The following is a 22,066-nucleotide window of genomic DNA, read 5'->3' on the forward strand; positions in this document are numbered from 1 at the left end:
TTACAGCCGGCACATGGTCTCAGCAACCGGCTCAAGCAATGTCCGACGCCATGGCCCAGCTCATAATGGAGCCTTTTACGCAGCAGACCAGGACAAAGCGCGCCAAGAGGCGGAGCAAGTGCCTCAATTGACGGCTTACCAGACCCCCCCGGCTTATCCGACGACTTCCGTTGATGTGGGTATCCCTACCAGGACCGGGGGTGTCCCTTGTTTGGTGCCAGCTATCCGTAATGAACGTCTACCTAAGGACTTCAAAGGCCCTAGGAAGGTGCCTAACTACACAGCTGACTTATAGCCTGCAGCCTGGATTGAGAGTTATGAGATGGCTATGGAATTGCTGGAGGTCAGTGAGGCGGCCATGGCCAAGTATTTCACCATGATGCTAGATGGAACTGCCCGCACGTGGTTGAAAGGGCTACCACCGAATTCCATTGGGTCTTGGGCTGAGCTAAAAGCCCGGTTCATCCAAAACTTCAAAGATACCTGTAGGCAGTCTATGTCAATTGTGGATTTGACTAACTGTAAGCAGCAGGAGGGTGAATCCACGACCCATTGGGTTCGCCGGGTCAAGGAGATCATACATTCATCAGATAAGATGGATGCTGGCTCTGCAGTCTTAATGTTGGAACAGAACTGTCGCTTTGTGCCCCTAAAGATGAAACTCGGGCGGCTTAAACGCGACTGCACCGATATGGGTACATTAATGGCGGCTCTTGTCAAGTACGCCGATTCCGATGGTACCAAGGATCCCCCTTCAGATGATGAAAGGACAGGGAAGGGAAAGAAGAACGGCAATGGCAAGGGTCCTCAGTTTAACCCGGGGAACCAAGGAGGAGGCAAGCGCAAGGCCGATGGCAGCATAGAGTTTGTAGCTAATGCCAACTCCCAAGGTAATAACCAGCGACGCAAGGGGAGGCCCCCTCCCCGAGGCGGCGGGTCAGGTCCAACGCTGGAGCAGCTGTTGAATGAACCTTGTCCAAGGCATGGCTCTAGAGAGAAGCCAGCGACTCATCTGTGGAAGGATTGCGCGATCATGAAGGCCTTTAAGAATTACAATGGCCCGGGCGGCGGTTCAGGCGCTGGCGGCTTTCATGGCCCGGGCGGCGGCTCAAATTCCGGTCCTCAGAACGGTCAAGGGGGCTTTAATCAACAGTCTGGCCAGGGTCATCAACAGCAGCAGGGGGGTTATCAGACCAATCCAAAGCAGCTTAGCGGGGGACAGTATCATGTGTTTACCACTAGTCTGTGCAAGCGAGATCAGAAGCTTCACAAGAGGGCTGTGAATGCTGTTGAGCCGACGGTCCCACGCTACTTGCGGTGGTCTGAGCAGCCTATAGTGTTGAGTAGGGAGGATCACCCTCCCCGGGTGGATAACCCGGGCCACTTGGCCTTAGTGGTGGCTCCTCAAGTGGGAGGATATAAGTTCACAAAGGTGCTCATGGATGGAGGCAGCAGCATCAACATCCTCTATTATGAGACCTTTCGCCGTATGGGGTTGGTTGATAAGAACCTCAGCCAATCAAACACCATCTTCCATGGTGTAGTACCTGGTAAGTCGGCTTATCCAGTTGGCAAGATCGAATTGGAAGTGGCCTTTGGTGATGAGAACAACTACAGGGTGGAGAAATTGACCTTTGAGGTGGTCAAGATAAGAAGTCCATACCATGCTATATTTGGACGGCCGGCTTACGCCAAGTTTATGGCACGGCCGTGTTATGTGTACTTGCAGCTCAAAATGCCGGGTCACAATGGGACTATTACGGTTCACGGCAGCCGGAAAGTGGCTTTGGAGTGTGAGGAAGGCGACGCGGCTTATGCAGAATCTGTGTGTGCTACAGAGGATTTGAAGTTTTACAAAGACAATGTTGACCCGACAGATATGACCTCTCTGAAAAAGCCAACCACAGAACAAGAGCCGGCAATGAAATTTAAGTCAGCTGATGAGACTAAACTTGTTGATTTTGTTCCAGGTGACTCATCTCAGCAGTTTAGCATCAGTGCAAATCTGGATCCAAAATAGGAAAGCGCGCTCATCGAGTTCATCCGTGAGAATAGGGACATCTTCGCGTGGAAACCTTCTGACATGCCAGGTGTACCTAGAGAACTCGCTGAGCATACTCTCAATGTTGATCCGAAATTTAAGCCGGTCAGACAGTTCCTTCGGCGGTTTAATGAGGAAAGGCGGAAAGCTATTGGTGAAGAAGTAGCCCGGCTCTTGGCGGCCGGGTTTATCGTTGAAGTCTTTCACCCAGAGTGGTTGGCTAACCCGGTGCTCGTGCTCAAGAAGAACGGCACCTGGCGGATGTGTGTGGACTACACGGACTTGAACAAGGCGTGTCCGGCTGATCCTTTTGCCCTCCCCCGTATTGATCAAATCATTGATGCTACGGCAGGTTGTGCACGCTTAAGTTTCTTGGATGCTTATTCCGGATATCATCAGATTAAGATGGCAGTTAAGGACCAGGAGAAGACGGCGTTCATCACTCCCTTTGGAGCCTTCTGCTATGTGTCTATGCCCTTTGGACTCAAGTGTGCATAGGCGACTTACCAGCGTTGTGTACAGAACTGTCTTCATAAGCAGATCGGGCGCAATGTTCACGCATACGTGGACGATATTGTGGTTAAATCCAACAAAGAGGAAACCCTGATAGGATATTTAAGGGAAACCTTTGATAATCTCCGGGTCTATAAGATGATGCTTAACCTGGCCAAGTGTGTCTTTGGTGTTCCTGCAGGCAAGCTCTTGGGTTTCTTGGTTTCTGACAGAGGCATTGAGGCTAACCCAGAGAAGATCAAGGCCATCACCTCCCTGGCTAAGCCGGCGTGTATAAATGACGTTCAGCGCTTGGCGGGTTGCATCGCTGCTTTAAGCCAGTTTATAAGCCGTTTGGGTGAGAAGGCCATGCCCTTATATCAGTTGATGAAGAAAACTGATAACTTTGTCTGGAATGATGCAGCTAATACCGCTTTTGAGGATTTGAAGAAGCAGCTGGCAGAGCCCCCAGTCCTTGCTGCTCCGGTTGATAAGGAGCCCTTACTACTGTATGTGGCGGCAAACGCACGAGCCGTCAGCGTGGCTATTGTGGTGGAGCGCAAGGAGGCGGGTAAGGAGCATCCGGTTCAGCGGCTGGTTTATTATGTCAGCGAAGTGCTCATTGAGTCCAAGCAGCGGTACCCGCATTGGCAGAAGCTTGTGTATGGTGTGTTCATGGCGAGCCGGAAACTTAAGCATTATTTTCAGGGTCATCCCATCACTGTGGTCAGTTCTGCCCCTCTTGGTGATATCATTCAAAACAGAGAGGCCACAGGGAGAATTGCTAAGTGGGCTATAGAACTTGGACCTCATGGCCTCAAATATGTGCCACGCACTGCTGTTAAATCTCAGGCCTTGGTGGATTTCATCAACGATTGGACAGAGTCACAAGTGCCCGAGCAGAAGCCGGATAACACATATTGGACTATTCACTTTGACGGGTCCAGGCAGTTGGAGGGCTCGGGGGCTGGCGTTGTATTGGCTTCCCCTAAAGGTGACAAGTTCCATTATGTGCTACAGTTGATGTTTCCTTGCACTAACAATGCGGCTGAGTACGAGGCCTTGCTCCACGGTCTTCGGATGGCTAAGGAGATGAGCTTGAGCCGGGTAAGGTGCTTCGGTGACTCAGACTTGGTGGCTCAACAAGTATCAGGAAAGTGGGACTCTAAGGACCCTCTAATGGCGGCTTATCGCCGCGAAGTTGATGCCATTGCTGGGCACTTTCAGGGCTACCAAGTAGAGCACATTGATCGCAGGAAGAACGAGGCGGCTGATGCTCTAAGCCGGCTAGGCTCTCAGCGAAAGCCGGTGCCGCCTAACACTTTCCTGGACGTCCTGTATAGCCCTTCGGTTAAGGTGCCTACGGAGGAAGATTTGGCTGTCCCTGACCCGGAGGCACGACTGGTGGCGGCTCTCCATATCATACCAGACTGGACAACGCCATATCTGGCTTACATGACCCGGGGCGAGTTGCCTGAGGATGAAACTTTGGCCAGGCAAATAACCCGGCGGGCCAAGTCAATGATTGTTATCGATGGCGAGTTGCATCATCGCAGTGTGACAGGAGCATTTCAGCGTTGTGTTTCCCCTGAGGAAGGTCAAGAGATCTTGCGTGAGATCCATGAAGGGGATTGTGGCCATCACGCCGGCTCAAAGTCCCTTGTGGTCAAGGCTTTTCGTCATGGTTTTTATTGGTTGACGGCTCATGCTGATGCAGAGGACTTGGTCAGTAAATGTGATGGTTGCCAGAGGTTCTCACGACGGGCTCATGTGCCGGCTCAGGAGCTGAGGATGATCCCAATTACTTGGCCCTTTGCGGTCTGGGGGCTTGACATGGTTGGGCCTTTTAAAAGGTCCAAAGATAAGAAGACCCACCTCTTGGTGGCAGTTGACAAATTCACAAAGTGGGTGGAAGCTGAGCCAGTTAGCAAGTGCGATGCAGCCACGGCGGTTCAATTTATGAAAAAGGTGATTTTCCGCTTTGGCTTTCCGCACAGTATTATAACTGACAACGGCACCAATCTCTCCAAAGGCGCCATGGAAGAGTTTTGTCAACGAGAGCATATCCGACTTGATGTTTCTTCAGTGGCTCATCCTCAATCCAATGGTCAAGTTGAGAGAGCTAATCAGGAGATTCTGAAGGGCATCAAGCCCCGGCTTTTGGTCCCTTTGCAACGGACGCCGGGCTGTTGGGTGGAGGAGTTGCCCTCCGTCTTATGGAGCATCAACACTACTCCTAACAGGTCTACAGGCTTCACGCCTTTCTTCATCGTTTATGGAGCAGAAGCAGTCCTCCCCAGCGACATCCGTCACGACTCACCTCGCGTGGCGGCTTATGTTGAGACGGATAATGAACAGGCGCGCCAAGATGCTCTGGACTTGTTGGATGAACAGCGTGATGTGGCAGCAGCCCGTTCAGCGATTTATCAATAAGACTTGCGCCGTTATCATAGCCACCGGGTCAAATCCCGGGTCTTCCAGGAAGGCGATCTCGTGCTCCGGCTCATCCAGGATCAAACAGATGCACACAAGTTATCCCCACCTTGGGAAGGGCCCTTTGTGGTCAGCAAGAACTTGCACAATGGGTCATATTACCTCATTGACATTCGGGAGCACAAAGATTCACGTAAGTCGGAGGAAGAGACCCGTCGGCCGTGGAACATAGCTCAGCTTCGGCCTTACTACACTTGAGCTACCGGCTCTCGTGGTGTACATATTTGTCTCAGCCATGTATATATTATGATAAGCAATAAAGCAGGACCTCTGTCCTTTTTTCTCCTCCAAATATGCACGTGTTGTTTTTATTACAAGATTACATGATGACTTAAAGGAGGATCCGGCTTATGATCGTATTCGAATCTAGCCGTAAGCAGTAAAGTCACTTGGGGGCTTCCTGTTCAAACATGGGTCGTATTCGAACCAAAGAGAACATAGTTGTCAATACCCATTTGATTGGCAAAGTGCCGAGCTCATTGGGAGGTTATCTTTGGTCATATTTGAATCATAGTTAACCCCTCTGAGAACCGACGTGGATCGTATTCGAATCAGCGTCGTTAAACAATTTTAAAAATCACTTGGGGGCTTCCTGTTCAAACATGGGTCGTATTCGAACCAAAGAGAACATAGCTGTCAGTACCCTCTTGATTGGCATCGCCACACCCACTGGGGGCTATGTGATCGTATCCGAATCTTAGCTTAACCTCTTTGGGCCGGGTCTCTGGTCGTATTCGAACCGGAAGCCCCTAAGTTCCTCTGCTCTATCACAAGTTTACTCTGATTATGTCAAGGTGTGTACGGTCGGGTCTCGCTTTGCCGGCTTAACTTTGGTTTACAGTGTTCGTTGAACACCATGGGTGTCATTAAGACAGGTAAATCGGAGTCAAGATACCAAACTTGTTATCCGGATTATCTAAACCGGAAGTATGCTTACAGGCCACTAAGTGTGGTATTACGGTTGTAATAAGGATATAATTGAGGGCTAGTCTTTTTTGATTCATATTCCGGGTTATCTATCCAAAACACCTGACTCTCAGGGCGGTAAGCCGCCTCGAGACTTGTGATTTGCCTTTCTATGCAGGATACTTAAAGGCACCTCTTTGAGGTTGAGAAAAACAAAGGGATGATTATGATCCGGAGAAACATCAAAAGAGACAACTTCAAAGGACTTTTCGCATTCAATACGTGCACGATGGCACGGCAGAGATGAACTGTTGCACCTACTCTATTACAAAAACTCATCAAGTCTAAAAAGGTGGAACATTGTTTGGTAAACCGCCAGCCAAATTATGATGCCCGCTGAGTTGAAGTCTCCGGCTCGTTCCTATCTTCTCCTCCGGCTGATCCTAAGACTTCGAAGGTTGATGACTTCCAGTCGATGCCACTGAGAGCCTCGAACTGGGCTTCCTCGTCAATTAACCCGGCCGGGTCAATCTCCGGGGCGAAGGTGTGCTGACGAGCCGGCGGGATCAGGTTGAGGGCTTCGTAGCGAGGGGTTGGAATCCTCTGATTCTCCGCATCATAACCCGGCTGGTACTTGGTCAGGTCCGTGTCGTTCCCGATAAGGGTGGCCACCGGGCGTACCGCCTTCACGCAGGCTGCGAAGTCCTTCTGATCGAAAGTTGAGCCGTCTTCCGTCAGGCTTGGATAACCCAGGGCGATGTCTGCCGGGTCTAGCTCCGGCAGGAATGCCTTGGCCTGGCTCAGCGCGGCGATCGCTCCGGCTCTCGCAGAGGCCCATCGCAGCTCTTGGATCCGCTGAGGCAGAACGGCGAGCCGGCGCAGGACTTCGGCCAGGTGAGTCGGCACCTCGTTGGATAGGGCCACCACAGCTAAGGCACGTTGTGACCCGGTGTAGAGCTACTCCACCAGGGTATACACAGCCTTTAACTTGGTGACCATGCTTTGGTTGAGATTGGCGCTTCTGGGACCTGTTTAATAGAATCAGATAAGCCGGCGGCAAGGATGAACAATGAGATATAAACATTCCAACATTGATGAAAGCCGGTGAGGCGACTTACCGAAGATGGCGGCCACCATTTGGGAAACCTGGCGCTTTAGGTCGGAGAGCTCGGCGGTCTTCTCAGAGAGAGCCTTCTCCGCCTGTTCTGCCCGGGTCATCAGTGCGGCCTTCTCTTCGGCCCAGGCTTTTCTCTCAGCATCAAACTCGGTCTTCAACTTCTCTTGAGTGGCGATGCTGGATACAAACTTGGCGTTTGCCTTCCGGGTCTCCATCTCCTGCGTCTTCAGCCGGCTCTTGAGATCCGCAAGGTCCGCCTCTAGCTTCTTGCCCACAGCCTGTATAAATTTCCGGGTTATGAGCAGTTACTATGTAAGTCCCAAGCACTTTCCAAGCAAAGACACTTGGCACTTGGGGGCTAATGCATATTGAATGTATCTATCTACATACAGCCGGCTCAATTGAGTAAGCCGGAACCTAAGTCTACAACATATTCAAGCATAAGTCGTCGACTTGGGGGCTAGCATGGCAAAGGTAACTATGCAGTAAGTAAGAAGACAGCAGAAGGGTACCTCCGATTTTTGTTGGATCTGGTTTACCATGGCGACCTCCGCGTCCCGGCTCTTGTGCACCTGGCTGATGTAGCCAGAGACGAGCTCTCCAATGCTCAAGTTGGTGTAGTCGGAGAGGTCCAGGTTCACCCGGTGGGGCTGCAGCAACTCCCCCTTCGCGGAGCACTTGGCCAACACGGTCGGTCTCCCCGGCTCAACAAACTCCGTCCGGGTGATTACCACGTCCGGGTCGTCTGCTGGCGGAGCTGAGCCGGAGGCCTCCGGGTTAACCGAAGCTTCGGTCGTTGCCTTGGTAGTCGGGGCAGTGGCCTCAGGTGCCGTGTCCATTGGAGTGGTGGCTTCGGGGGCGGAGGCAGCTGGCGGCTCTTGAGCCGTCATCTCCGGTTCAGGTAAGTCCGGCACTCCGGCTGACCTGGTCTTCTTCGCTCTTTTGGTGAGCTTTGCCTGGGCGCTGAAAGGACAGAAACATTCAGCACAAAGAGAGTAAGTACAGACAAGTATAATGAGAGATGGTTGTCATTACCCGGGCGCGGTCTTGAAAGTCGGAAGACTCGACTGCATAGAGTCGCCCGAAGAAGGGGAGGTCTCCTGATAATTGGAGTCAGAAGAATTGAGTGGCTGACGGATAACACCCGCCAACAGATGAAAAGGGTACAAGTGAGAAAAAACCTCAGTTCGACGCTTCCTTGTTGCGTCGGGTAACCCGGCGGAGAGATCGGTGTCCTTGTTGGTCCGGGTGTGACGCCGGCTTTCATGAACCTGTCGCTTCAAAATAAATTGAGGGTCTTGGTAAGCTAAAGGATGTGAAAAGCTTACTTTTCGGGTTACCCTTCGGACTTTCAGCTGTGGCAAGGGCTCCGAGTCGGAGGAAAGTGACATTACCTCTTCAACCACCGGGTTACTGGTGCCGGTGTCATCCTGTCAATGAGCAAGTGTTGATAAGGCGAACAGCAACAAACAACAGATACAACAAGAATTTAAAGGCTTAGGGGTTACCTCTGACTCGGAGCTGTCGCTTAATTGCATCAGCTCCGAAGCAGTAGGTCTGCTTCCTTTTTTGCGAGGGGCGGCTTTCTTGGCGGCTTTCTTCGCCTTCCTGGCCTTCTTGGCCGCCTCATGGTCATATTTGACCTGCCAGAACTTATCATCAGCCTGAAAAATACAATGATGGATTCTTAAAACGGTTCAGATGAAGGTTATATGCAGACGAAGATAAAAGTTAAAGTCAGCGGCTTACCGCTGGGGCTGGATTGGTCTTGCAGAAGGGGGCTAACCCGGTCCTTCCGCAGTCTGCCAGGCTCTCGTTTAAAAGAGCCTTGGTCTCCTCCTCTGCAACGTCTTCTGGAAGATCATTGTGACTGTGCCTCTGAGGGTCATCCTTTCGCCCGGTGTACTCACACATTAAGCCGGGGTGGCGGCTCAATGGGATCACCCGCCATGAGATCCAGACCCGGACCAGGTCGATTCCGTTCAGACCGTTGCCCAGGAGGGCCTTGATTTTATTGATAGTAGGAAGCAGAGGCTGGCGCTCCGCTGGAGTCAGCTTGTCCGACAGTGGGTGAGTCGGCTCTAGACGTGTTGGGCGAAAGCCGGGCAGCGGGCTTTCGTCAGCCGGGGATGTATCTTGGCAGTAGAACCAAGTCATGTTCCAGTCCTTGGGGTGGCTCGGCGGCTCTGCATAAGGGAACAGACAGTCCCTACGCCGCTGGATGGAAATGCCACCTAGCTCCAGACTTGGCCCGTTGGCGCACTCATTCTGGCGGTTTAAGTAAAAAAGCTCTCTGAAGAGCAGCAGACTAGGTTCTTCTCCTAGGTAAACTTCGCACAAGACTTGAAAATTGCAGATGTTGGATACGGAGTTGGGTCCTATATCTTGAGGCCGCAAGTCGAAGAAGTTGAGCACGTCCCTGAAAAACTTTGAGCCGGGCGGTGCGAAGCCCCGGCTCATATGATCTGCGAAAATCACTACATCCCCGTCCTTTGGCTGTGGTCTCTGTTCTGACGGGTTAGGGGCACGGTAGGACATGATTTCCTTCTTAGGCAAATATCCGGACTTAACAAAATTGGCTAGGGTCTCGTTGGTGACGTTGGACCTCATCCAGTTGCAAGTGATGGGAGCCTTGGGAGGCATGGTGAAAGTTGGTGGTCTATGACAAAAAGGAAAAATGTCCGGGTTAATTATAAGCCGGAGATCTACAGTTCAAAACTACGGTGGTGGCTTATGAAGGGGACTAATGGTATATACTCAAATACAGTGGGTTATTTAAGCCGGAGGTTTCTACGAAGCATGGTTTCCTTTAAGCCGGAAGATTCTACGTCGCGTGGTTTCTTTAAACCGGAATTGTAAGCCGCCAAGATTCAATGGTTGCAGTTTTTACTAAGTGTGGTAAAACAGGTTTCACATATTGCAGTAACTTTTTTGGATCAAAATGGTCGGGCAAAAGAAAAAATTTCTAGACCTAGAAACAGCAGTGAGGGAGTTCTTGGGTTCAAACAGAGTTCTTATGCAGTTCAAGGAAGGCTACTTGCGTGTGAAATGGATCTTAAGCAACCACCGCACTAGTTCTATGCAGGACTAACATCAAGCAGGAGCAGTAACTAGGAGAACTACCGAACTTACGGGCAATGGTGACGAACACGAAGAACATGGATGAACTCTACTGCAGATCTACTCTACGGGGTGGTGAGAACTTACCGGAGCCGAAGAGGTGCGGGAGTCGTCGCCGTTTATCTGGTCCGAGTCAGGGTGATGCAGCGGCCGAGGTTTATGAAGACCGGAGGCGAGACGACGGCGGCGGAGTGCGAGCTCAGTGAGAAAGGCAGCGGCGCGAGGAGGAAGAAGGGAGCGTGAGAAGAGCCCGTCGGGCCGGCCTATTTATAAGGCAAGGTCATAAGTGGGCGCGAGATTCAAGGAGACCACGACGTGGTTATCTCCCCCGACGACGCCTCGATTTTCGGAATAACAGTAAAAGCAAAGATCCGTTGCGGATCTGACGGAGTAAAAAACAGACTTAATGGAGGATGATGTCACGGCGGATTATCCGGAGTCCAGAGGATGACGTCATGCCGGGTTATGGCCTTCACATGAATGGTAAGCCGGAGATTTTTTCTGTCAGAAGAGTTGAAGATTGACATGAGCCGGCTCAAATCAACCTGGGGCCTAATGTTGAGGATATAGACCTTAGAGTCACCCGCCAGGAGGGGCCGGGTTACTCGCGTGGTCATTGCCAGAAGCCCGGAGCCAAGTTTGAAGACGATGGGCCAGAGATGGGCTGAGACCCGGATATAGCTTAAGGCCCGTAGTTACAATCATTATTATGGTAGAACTTGTAGTGTAAGGCAAGTATAGTTGAGAGTCCGAGCCGGACACTCTTATGAGCCGGCCGGGACTCTAAGGGCTGCTGGGCGTCAGCCTCCCTATATAAAGGGACGACCCGGCAGCGGTTTAAGGGCGACAACAATCTCATCGAGAGCCGGGCATAGGTGTTTAGCTCCCTGGTGATCGCAACCCTAATCAATATCACCTCAAAATGGACGTAGGCTTTTACCTTCACCGTAAGGGGCCGAACCAGTATAAACCCTCGTGTCCTTGTCCCGCATAACCCCTTCAAGCTTCCTAGCTATGATGGCTCCACGACTAAGTCCTAGCTCGAGGACATCTGCCGTGACAATTCCACGACAGACACAGAGAAAGATAGGGGCTTATAGCGTTGCCTCCCAACCTTTTACCTCAAGGGTAATGTCAACAATAATATTTCATGCTAACTTACATCCAATTGGATATATATATCAGGATCTTTCCAACACAATGTGCTTGCCAAAGGATAAAATATAAAAAGGAAAAAGGTGAAGATCACCATGACTCTTGCATAAGGTATAAGACAGAAGTAAAAGATAGGCCCTTCGCAGAGGGAAGCAGAGGTTGTCATGTGCTTTTATAGTTGGATGCACGAAATCTTAATGCGAAAGAACGTCACTTTATATTGCCACTTGTGATATGGACCTTTATTATGCAGTCCGTCGCTTTTATTGCTTCCATATCACAAGATCGTACAAAGCTTATTTTCTCCACACTAATAGATCATACATATTTAGAGAGAAATTTTTATTGCGTGCACATGACAACTTACTTGAAGGATCTTACTCAATCCATAGGTAGATATGGTGGACTCTCATGGCAAAACCAAGTTTAAGGATATTCGGAAGCACAGGTAGTATCTCTACTTGGTGCAAAGAATTTGGCTAGCATGAGGGGGAAAGGCAAGCCCAACATGTTGGATGATCCATGACAATATACTTTATTTCGGATATAAGAAAACATAACCCATTACATTGTCTTCCTTGTCCAACATCAACTTTTTAGCATGTCATATTTTAATGAGTGCTCACAATCATAAAAGATGTCCAAGATAGTATATTTATATGTGAGAACCTCTCTTTCTTTATTACTTCCTATTAATTGCCACGATGACCAAAACTATGTTTGTCAACTCTCAACAACTTTTATTCATCATACTCTTTTATATGTGAAGTCATTACTCTCCATAAGATCATTATGACCTCTTTAATTCTTTTTATTCTTTCTTTTATTCCCTCAAGATCATAGCAAGATAACCAAGCCATCGACTCAAAACTAATCTTTATTATATATAGCTCACGGAGTCGATTACATAGAAGGATCATAAAGCAAAACTCAAAACTAAATCATACTAAAACTTTATTCTACTAGATCAAGATATTACCAAAAGGATCAAACTAAGAAAAACGGTAAAGATAGCAGTGTGATGGTGATACGATACCGGGGCACCTCCCCCAAGCTTGGCAGTTGCCAAGGGGAGTGCCCATACCCATGTAATTATATCTCTTTCCTCGGGGGTGGTGATGATGGAGTTGTTGATGATGTAGGCTTGCCGTCCATCTTCCAAGGCATAGGCTCACCATCATAGAAGGATGATCGAGTCTTCGGGATCCTTGCATCTGCAGCCAAACTCATCTTCTTGAATCTATATTCATACTCACAGTTTTGGTTTTGCAGGTCATAGATCTAGGCTTGGAGATGCTCGATTTTCTCGTGAAGCTTGAAGATGGTCTCCCCAATGTTCTTGGCATCCAGCTTGTGGTTGTTGGTGAACTCCGCGATCATCATGTGGTTGGCGTTGAGTCCGCGTTCCACCATCCCCTAGCACTTGAAGACTTGTTGCTCCATTGCTTCGAGTCTTGTCTCCACGCTTCCGGTCCTCCTTGGTCCCTCGACATCGCGGATGTGCAGCAACCCATCACGCATCTCAATTGTTTGAGGGTGTTGCAGCACCTCCGCGAGGTAGGGATTGATAACCTTCTTGAAGAACTTGTCCTTGGGCGCGCTTGAAGACGTCATGATGATCTAGATCTGTCAGAAAAATAGCTCGAAACAAAAACAGTGGATATTGCGTGGTACGGTGGTCAAAACCTTCGGGAGATTATATAGTGAATTTTTACCGACCAAAAGAAGTATCGTGCAAGAAAACGGAGTCCGGAGGGCACACGAGGTGCCCACGAGGCAGGGGGCGCGCCCAGGGGGTAGGGTGCACCCTCCACCCTCGTGGATGCCTCGTGTCCTTCCCGGACTACTTCTTATTTTCCTATTTTCTTAAATATTCCAAAATGGAGAAAAATTGCTATTAGAACAGTTTTGGATTCGGTTTACTTACCGTACCACATACATATTCCTTTTCGGAGTCTGGAACGTTTTGGAAAGTGTCCCTTATATATTCCTCCGGGGTCACGGTTTCAATAACATTAGTTTCAACATTTATTGGATTACTTGAGATATAATGTTTGATTCTTTGACCGTTCACCACCTTTGGATTTGTGCCTTCGAAGTTGTTAATTTTATGGCACCAGAATGATAGACCTCCTCGATAACGTAAGGACCTTCCCATTTAGAGAGGAGTTTACCTGCAAAAAATCTTAAACGAGAGTTGTATAGCAAAACATAATCACCTACATTAAACTCACGCTTTTGTATCCTTTTGTCATGCCATCTTTTAACTCTTTCTTTAAACAGCTTGGCATGGCTTGGGTTCTCCATTCAAGTGAGCTAATGTCAAATAGTCTCTTCTCACCGGCAAGTTTGAAATCATAATTGAGCTCTTTAATGGCTCAATATGCCTTATGTTCTAGTTCGAGAGGTAAGTGACATGCTTTTCCATAAACCATTTTATACGGAGACATACCCATAGGATTTTTATATGCAGTTCTATAGGCCCATAATGCATCATCAAGTTTCTTGGACCAATTCTTTCTAGATCTATTAACAGTCTTTTGAAAAATTAATTTGAGCTCTCTATTACTAAGTTCTACTTGACCACTAGACTGCGGGTGATATAGAGATGCAATTCTATGATTAACATCATACTTAGCAAGCATTTTACGAAAAGCACCATGAATAAAGTGTGAACCACCATCAATCATTAAATATCTAGGTACTCCAAACCTCGGAAAAATAACTTCTTTAAGCATCTTAATAGAGGTGTTATGATCAACACTACTAGTTGGAATAGCTTCTACCCACTTAGTAACGTAATCAACAACAACTAAAATATGTGTATACCCATTAGAGGAAGGAAACGGTCCCATATAATCAAAGCCCCAAACATCAAATGGTTCAATAACAAGTGAGTAGTTCATAGGCATTTCTTGACGTCTACTAATATTACCAATTCTTTGACATTCATCACAAGACAAGACAAACTTACGAGCATCTTTGAAGAGAGTAGGCCAATAAAAACCGGATTGTAATACCTTATGTGCAGTTCTATCTCCAGCGTGGTGTCCTCCATAAGCCTCGGAGTGACACTTGGTTAGGATCTATTCCTGTTCATGCTCAGGTACACAACGTCTAATAACACCATCTACTCCTTTATAAAGATGTGGGTCATCCCAGAAGTAATGTCTTAAATCATAGAAAAACTTTTTCTTTTGCTGGTATGTGAAACTAGGTGGTATAAATTTAGCAACAATGTAATCAGCGTAATCAGCATACCATGGAGCAGTACGAGAAGTATTTATGACAGCTAATTGTTCATCAGGAAAGCTATCATCAATAGGTAGTGGGTCATCAAGAACATTCTCTAACCTAGACAAGTTGTCTGCAACGGGGTTCTCAGCTCCCTTTCTATCAATAATATGCAAATCAAATTCTTGTAGTAAGAGAACCCATCTAACACTACTGGAATCAGCTTCTTTGCCGTCCGCCATGGCGGACGGCAAAGGCATGGATCATGGACGGCAAACTTCTTGTCCGTCCGCCAGCAGACGGCAAACTGTCCGTCTGAACACGTGCCAGCAAAGGCCTTCTTTGCCGTCCACTTCCTGGAAACGGACGGCAAAGGATTGTGTCGTCCGCCGTTGGTGGACGGCAATGAGGTGGGGTGAGAGCCGTTAGGGGTTAACGGCATGCTTTGCCGTCAGCCAGTGGACGGCAAAGAGGCTAAGGTCTTTGTCGTCCGCTGGCAGACGGCAAAGTGCTCAAACATGCCAGTCCCAGGAATCACAGGTAGCTACCACGTGGCATGTTTGCCATCAGCTAGCTGACGTCAAGGAACTTTGCCGTCAGCTAGCTGACGGCAAAGAGCTTGTGCAGCCCTGTTTTTAATTTAATTCATTCAATTTGACAGCAATTCACAGATATACACAGATATACATATATACACAACAAGCATATCCAACACACAAGTTTCATCATATATACATACATAACCAACACATATATAGTTCCATCCTTACATATTACAAAAGTTTCACATTGTTCATCCAACACCGTTATCCATCCATCCATATAACAAGTTCCAACCATGCAAGTTCATTGATACAAAATAAAAGCACAAATGGAAAAGAAGCACTCCATCCATCCAAGCTTCCGTGAATTAAGTCAAATCTGCAAAATGATAAACAAGATGTTAGAAGAAGAAGAAGAAGAAGAAAATGAAGAAGAAGAAGAAGAAGAAGACTATAAGAAGTAAGCATACTTAAGTAAAATGGAGCTAACCTAGAAGAAAATGAAGAACAAGAAGACTAGAAGAATACTAGAAGAAGACTAGAATAAGAAGAAGAAGAAGAAGAAGAAGAAGAAGAAGAAGACTATAAGCTTATTATGTAAACTTGGTCATTTTGTGCTAACATAAGTAATTTTGGAGTTAACCTATAGGAAACTAAGCATATTAGAGCTAACTTAGAGCTAACTTATGTCATTTTGGAGAAGAAGAAGAATAAGAAGAAGAAGAAGACTATAAGCTTATTATGTAAACTTGGTCATTTTGTGCTAACATAAGTAATTTTGGAGCTAACCTATAGGAAACTAAGCATATTAGAGATAACTTAGCATATTAGAGCCAACTTAGGTAAAATGGAGCCAACCAAGCTAATTATGCCATCTTTGAGTGAACTAAGCATATTAGAGCTAACTTAGAGCCAACTTATGTCATTTTGGAGAAGAAGAAGAAGAAGAAGAAGAAGAACATAAGTAATTTTGGAGCTAACCTATAGGAAACTAAGCATAGTAGAGATAACTTAGCATATTAGAGCTAACATAGGTAACTAAGCATATGTGAGCTAACATAGGTAACTAAGCATATTAGAGCTAACTTAGAGCTAACTTATGTCATTTCGGAGGAAACAAAGCTAAGTATATATAGATCATTTTGGAGATCTGACATACCTGACATAGTTCAGTTCTCATTGTTCTTCTCCTTCTCCTTCCTTAGCCTGATGCGCCAAGAGCGGCGAGGCGGTGGAGGCAGTGGGATGTAGTCTTCTACCACAATTGGCGTGGTCATGTTGCCCAGCTGTGGGATCGCCGGCGCCACCACCGGCGCGAGGTCATTGTCAGGCACCACCACCATCGCCAGGCCATCTTCAGGCAGGACAGGCACGACCATCACCAGGTCATCCTCAGCCACCACCATCTCTTGCCCATGGTCAGCCACCACCATCTCTTGCCCTTGGTCGGCCACCACCATCTCTTGCCCTTGGTCAGCCACCACCATCGCTAGGTCATCCTCAGCCTGATGCCCACTCTGCTCCTCTTCTTCCCCACTCCAGTCCGGATCATCCTCCTTGTTGTCTTTGCTGCAGCCAGAATCGCTATTGCTTTTGCTACAGCTAGAATCGCTGCTGCTTTGGCTGTAGCCAGTGTCGCTGTTGCTGCTCCCATTGCCTGTCCAAATGCAACAATGACCGTTAACAATCGATGCGAGACAAAGCCAAATGTAGAGGAATAAGAAGAGGCAGAACGTACTGGCATCATCGTCGTCAGCGTAGCACATGCGACACATAGTCGCGTTGAACACCTTCATGATGAGCATGGTGGCGTCGTCGTCATACCTGAAGAGAAGGAAGTACCCCTGCCGCAGGTCGTAGGCACGGTAGAACTTCTCCCAGCCACGACACATGTACATGTGGCCCTCCTTGTTCACCAACTGCACGTCCCACAGCCTGCGAAACCCGCTGCCGGCCTATCGCAGCTTCACATTATTTGGCGGATCTTCACCCAGCATGTTCATAAAAGTGTGAGGCAGCCTCTGCAGTTTGGGACAATGAGTGATGTAGCAAACAACAGAGTTATCATAATGAGATGGGTGAAGGGGAGATCTCTCCTTTTATATACCTGCCTCATGGATGATACTGAAGTCCCAAGTATGATACTAAAGAACTCGAAAGCATCCAACTCGTACTCCGGTGTGGCAGAGCGGAGTCTGCGGTGGCGGCTTCCCCCCATCTCTGATAAGCAGTAGAAGAGACCAATTAGTAACCTTACAACATTATAACATAAGAAATTTTGAGCAGAAGATAATCAACTACACCAAATTATCATTTCTCATTCAAAAAACAATGCACTTGTGGACATATGATGGCTCTAGTTGAATTTATTAGTAGCACTAGTCATAAAAAATGTTGACTTTAGTTGAATTTCATATAATAACTATTTTAACTTCTTTCGGTCAGCAAACTAGGCAACTAGCTAGCAGTATAAAAACATTCAACTAAAGAAAAGAAAGAAACTGCAAAACGTGGCGGAACCCTAAATAAGAAAGTATAAAAACGTGTCTTTTTCTTATTCTTCCCCTCTTCTTCTTTTTTCCTCCTTTTCCTTTTCTTCTTCTTCCTCTTCTTCCTTTTCTTCTTCTTCTTCTTCTTCTTCTTCTTCTTCTTCTTTTTCTCCTCCTCTTCTTCTTCTTCCTTTCCCTTTCCCTCTTCTTCTTCTCCCCCTCTCCTCTTTTCATCTTCTTCTTCTTCTTCTTCTTCTTCCTCTTCTTCTTCTTCTTCTTCCTCTTCTTCTTCTTCTTCTTCTTCTTCTTCTTCTTCTTCTTTTTTCTTCTCCTCCTCCTCTTCTTCTTTTTCTTATTAATGTTCTTATTTTTTCTTATTTTCCTTTTTTCTTTTTCCTTCTTTTCCTTCTTCTTTTCTAATATGTAAACTATCTAAAACTATTTATTATCTAAAACTAAATCTAATATCTAACACAGAAAAGAAAAAAAAAGAAAAAAAAGAAAAGGGGGTGTGGAAGTGGAAGAGGGGGCTCACCCAGGGGAGGTGGAAGACGTTGGCCGGCGACTGGGAGGGGCGGCGACGGGCGGTGACGGGCGGCAGGACAGCGGGGAGGGGCGGCGACGGGGCGGCAGGACGGTGAGGAGGGGCGGAGACGGGCGGGAGGGGCGGCGATGGGCGACGACGGGCGGGAGGGGGCGGCAACAGGGCGGCAGGACGGCGGGGAGGGGCGGCGGCGGCGGGCTGGTGGGTGAGAGAGAGAGCAGGCGTTCACGGCGGGGGGAGGTTAGCGATTCAACGTCTTGCCCGGGTGGGCCCCCCTACCCTCTTTGCCGTCAGCCAGCGGACGACAAAGAAATGGTAGACGGCAAAGAGCTGACCTAGCCACAGCCTTGCGTCTGTGGGCCCACAAGGTTCTTTGCCGTTGGCCAGCTGACGACAAAGTACTGGCTGGTGGCAAAATAACTTGTGCCATCAGCTATTTCTTTGCCATCTGCTTTGGAGAAACTGACGGCAAAGAATCTCTTTGCCGTCAGCTAGCTGGCGGCAAAGAAGTGGCAGATGACAAAGAAGTGGATTCCAGTAGTGTAATAAGTCTAGGTTTAGCATCTTTCTTTTCCATAAGATATTTAATAGCAACATGATCAATGTGAACAGTTACTTTAGAATCAACAATATAAGGTCTGAACTTATCACAAGCAAATACAACTGCCAAAAATTCTTTTTTAGTAGTAGCGTAATTTCTCTGGGCACTGTCCAGAGTTTTACTAGCATATTGGATAACATTTAATTTCTTATCAACTCTTTGTCCTAGAACAGCACCTACAGCATAATCGCTGGCATCACACATAGTTTCAAAGGGTAAATTCTAATCAGGTGGCTGAACAATAGGTGTAGAAATCAAGGCTTTCTTAAGTATTTCAAATGCTTCTACACAATCATCATAAAAGACAAAAGGAACATCTTTTTGTAAGAGATTAGTCAGAGGACTAGAAATTTTAGAGAAGTCCTTAATGAACCTCCTATAAAAACCGGCATGACCAAGGAAACTTCTTATACCTTTAATGTCCTTAGGACACAACATCTTTTCAATAGCATCAACTTTAGCTTTATCAACTTCAATACCTCTTTCAGAAATTTTATGCCCCAAGACAATACCTTCACTAACCATAAAGTGGCACTTCTCCCAATTCAAGACAGATTAATTTCTTCACATCTCTGCAAAACTCGATCAAGGTTGCTTAAGCAATCATCAAAAGAAGTTCCATATACGGAAAAATCATCCATGAAAACCTCAACAATCTTTTCACAAAAGTCAGAGAATATAGCAGTCATACATCTTTGAAAGGTAGCAGGTGCATTGCATAAACCAAAAAGCATACGTCTATAAGCAAAGGTACCGAAAGGGCAAGTAAAAGTGGTCTTTTCTTGATCCTCTTTTTGACATAGGTATTTGAGAGAAACCGGAATAACCATCTAGAAAGCAAAAATGTGTATGTTTGGATAATCTTTCTAGCATTTGATCAATAAAAGGTAAAGGGTAATGATCATTTTTAGTAGCTTTATTTAGTTTGCGGAAATCAATTACCATTCTATAACCTATAACAGTTCTTTGTGGGATCAATTCATCTTTATCATTAGGAACAACAGTAATGCCTCCCTTCTTAGGGACACAATGGACAGGACTTACCCACTGACTATCAGCAACGGGATAAATTATACCTGCCTCCAGAAGCTTTAGTATTTCTTTTCTTACCACTTCTTTCATCTTAGGATTTAACCGTCGTTGGTGATCAACAATTGGTCTAGCGTCTTTCTCCAATTTTATTTTGTCCTGGCATAGAGTGGGACTAATGCCCTTAAGATCATCAAGAGTATATCCAATAGCAACTCGGTGCTTCTTCAGAGTTTTCAATTATTTCTCTTCTTCTTGCTCTGAAAGGTTAGCACTAATAATAATAGGATATATCTTCTTTTCATCAAGATAAGCATATTTAAGAGTATCAGGTAATGGTTTAAGCTCAAACACGGGATCACCCTTGGGTGGAGGAGGGTCCCCTGGAATTTCAATAGGCAAGTTGTGTTTCAAGATAGGTCCCTGTTTAAACAATACTTCATCTATTTCCCTTCTTTCATTCATAAACAAATCATTTTCATGGTCTAGCAAATATTGCTCTAAAGGAACATTAGGAGGCACGGCAATAGTAGCAAGACCAATAATCTCATCTTTACTAGGCAATTCTTTATCATGGGGTTGTCTACAAAATTTAGCAAAATTAAACTCATGAGACATATCCCCTAAACCAATAGTAACAACATCATTTTTGCAATCTATCTTAGGACTATCAGTATTCAAGAAGGGCCTACCAAATATAATGGGACAAAAGTCATCTTGTGGGGAACCAAGAACAAGAAAATCAGTAGGATATTTAACTTTCCCACACAAGACTTCAACATCTCTAACAATCCCAATTGGTGAAATAGTATCTCTATTGCCAAGCTTAATTGTAACATCAATCTCTTCTATCTCAGCAGGTGCAATATCATGCATAATTTCTTTGTATAAGGAATGAGGTATTGCACTTGCACTAGCGCCCATATCACACAAGCCATGATAACAATGATCTCCTATTTTAACAGAAACAACAGGAATGCCAACAACAGGTCTATGTTTACCCTTAGTATCGGGTCTAGCAATTCTAGCAGCTTCATCACAAAAGTAAATAACATGCCCATCAATATTATTAGCCAAGAGATCTTTAACCATAGCAATACTAGGATCAACTTTAATTTGCTTAGGGGGTGTGGGTGTTCTAGTATTACTCTTACGAACCACAATTGAAGCTTTAGCATGATCCTTTATTCTAACAGGGAAAGGTGGTTTCTCAATATAAGCTGTAGGAACAATAGGATCAACATTATAAGTGATAGTCTTTTCTTCAACTTTAATAGGTTCAACTACTTTTACTCAAATGGGAGGATTATATTTAAACCACTTCTACTTAGGGAGATCAACATGAGTAGCAAAGGATTCACAGAAAGAAGCTACTATCTCAGAGTCAAGTCCATATTTAGTGCTAAATTCACGGAAAACATCGGTATCCATAAAAGATTTAACACAATCAAACTTAGGTGTTATACCTAACTCCTTACCTTCGTTGAGATCCCAATCTTCAGAGTTGCGTTTAATTCTTTCCAATAAATCCCATTTGAATTCAATAGTCTTCGTCATAAAAGAACCAGTACAAGAAGTATCGAGCATGGAGCGATTATTGAGAGAAAGTCGAGCATAAAATTTTTGAATAATAATTTCTCTTGAGAGCTCATGATTGGGGCATGGATATAACATTTACTTAAGCCTCCCCGAAGCTTGAGCAATGCTTTCTCCTTCGGGAGGCCAAAAATTATATATATAATTACGATCACGATGAACAAGATGCATAGGACAAAACTTCTGATGAAATTCCAATTTCAATCGTTGTAGTTCCATGATCCCATATCATCACATAGCCTAAACCATGTCAATGCCTTTCCCTTCAAAGATAAAGGGAAGACCTTCTTCTTGATAACATCCTCGGGCATACCTGCAAGCTTAAATAATCCACAAACTTCATCCACATATATTAGGTGCAAATCGGGATGCAATATTCCATCTCCTGTAAAAAGGATTAGCTAGTAGTTTCTCTATCATACCCAAAGGAATTTCAAAGTAAACATTTTCAGTAGGTTGAGGAGCAACTCTTTGTTGTACTCATCGGGGTGAACATACCCTGAACAAGCCCCTCAAAGGATTATGTTCCATAGTAACAAGTGATAGTAAATTTCAGCACACTATATAAATTTTTCCTTACCAAATTCCACTTACCAAAGGCGCTTCACTCCCCGGTAACAGCGCCAGGAAAGAGTCTTGATGGCCCACAAGTATAGCAGATCTATCATAGTCCTTTCGATAAGTAAGAGTGTCGAACCCAATGAGGA

This window comes from Aegilops tauschii, chromosome 2, assembly GCF_002575655.3.
Source record: "Aegilops tauschii subsp. strangulata cultivar AL8/78 chromosome 2, Aet v6.0, whole genome shotgun sequence".
Taxonomy (NCBI): domain Eukaryota; kingdom Viridiplantae; phylum Streptophyta; class Magnoliopsida; order Poales; family Poaceae; genus Aegilops; species Aegilops tauschii.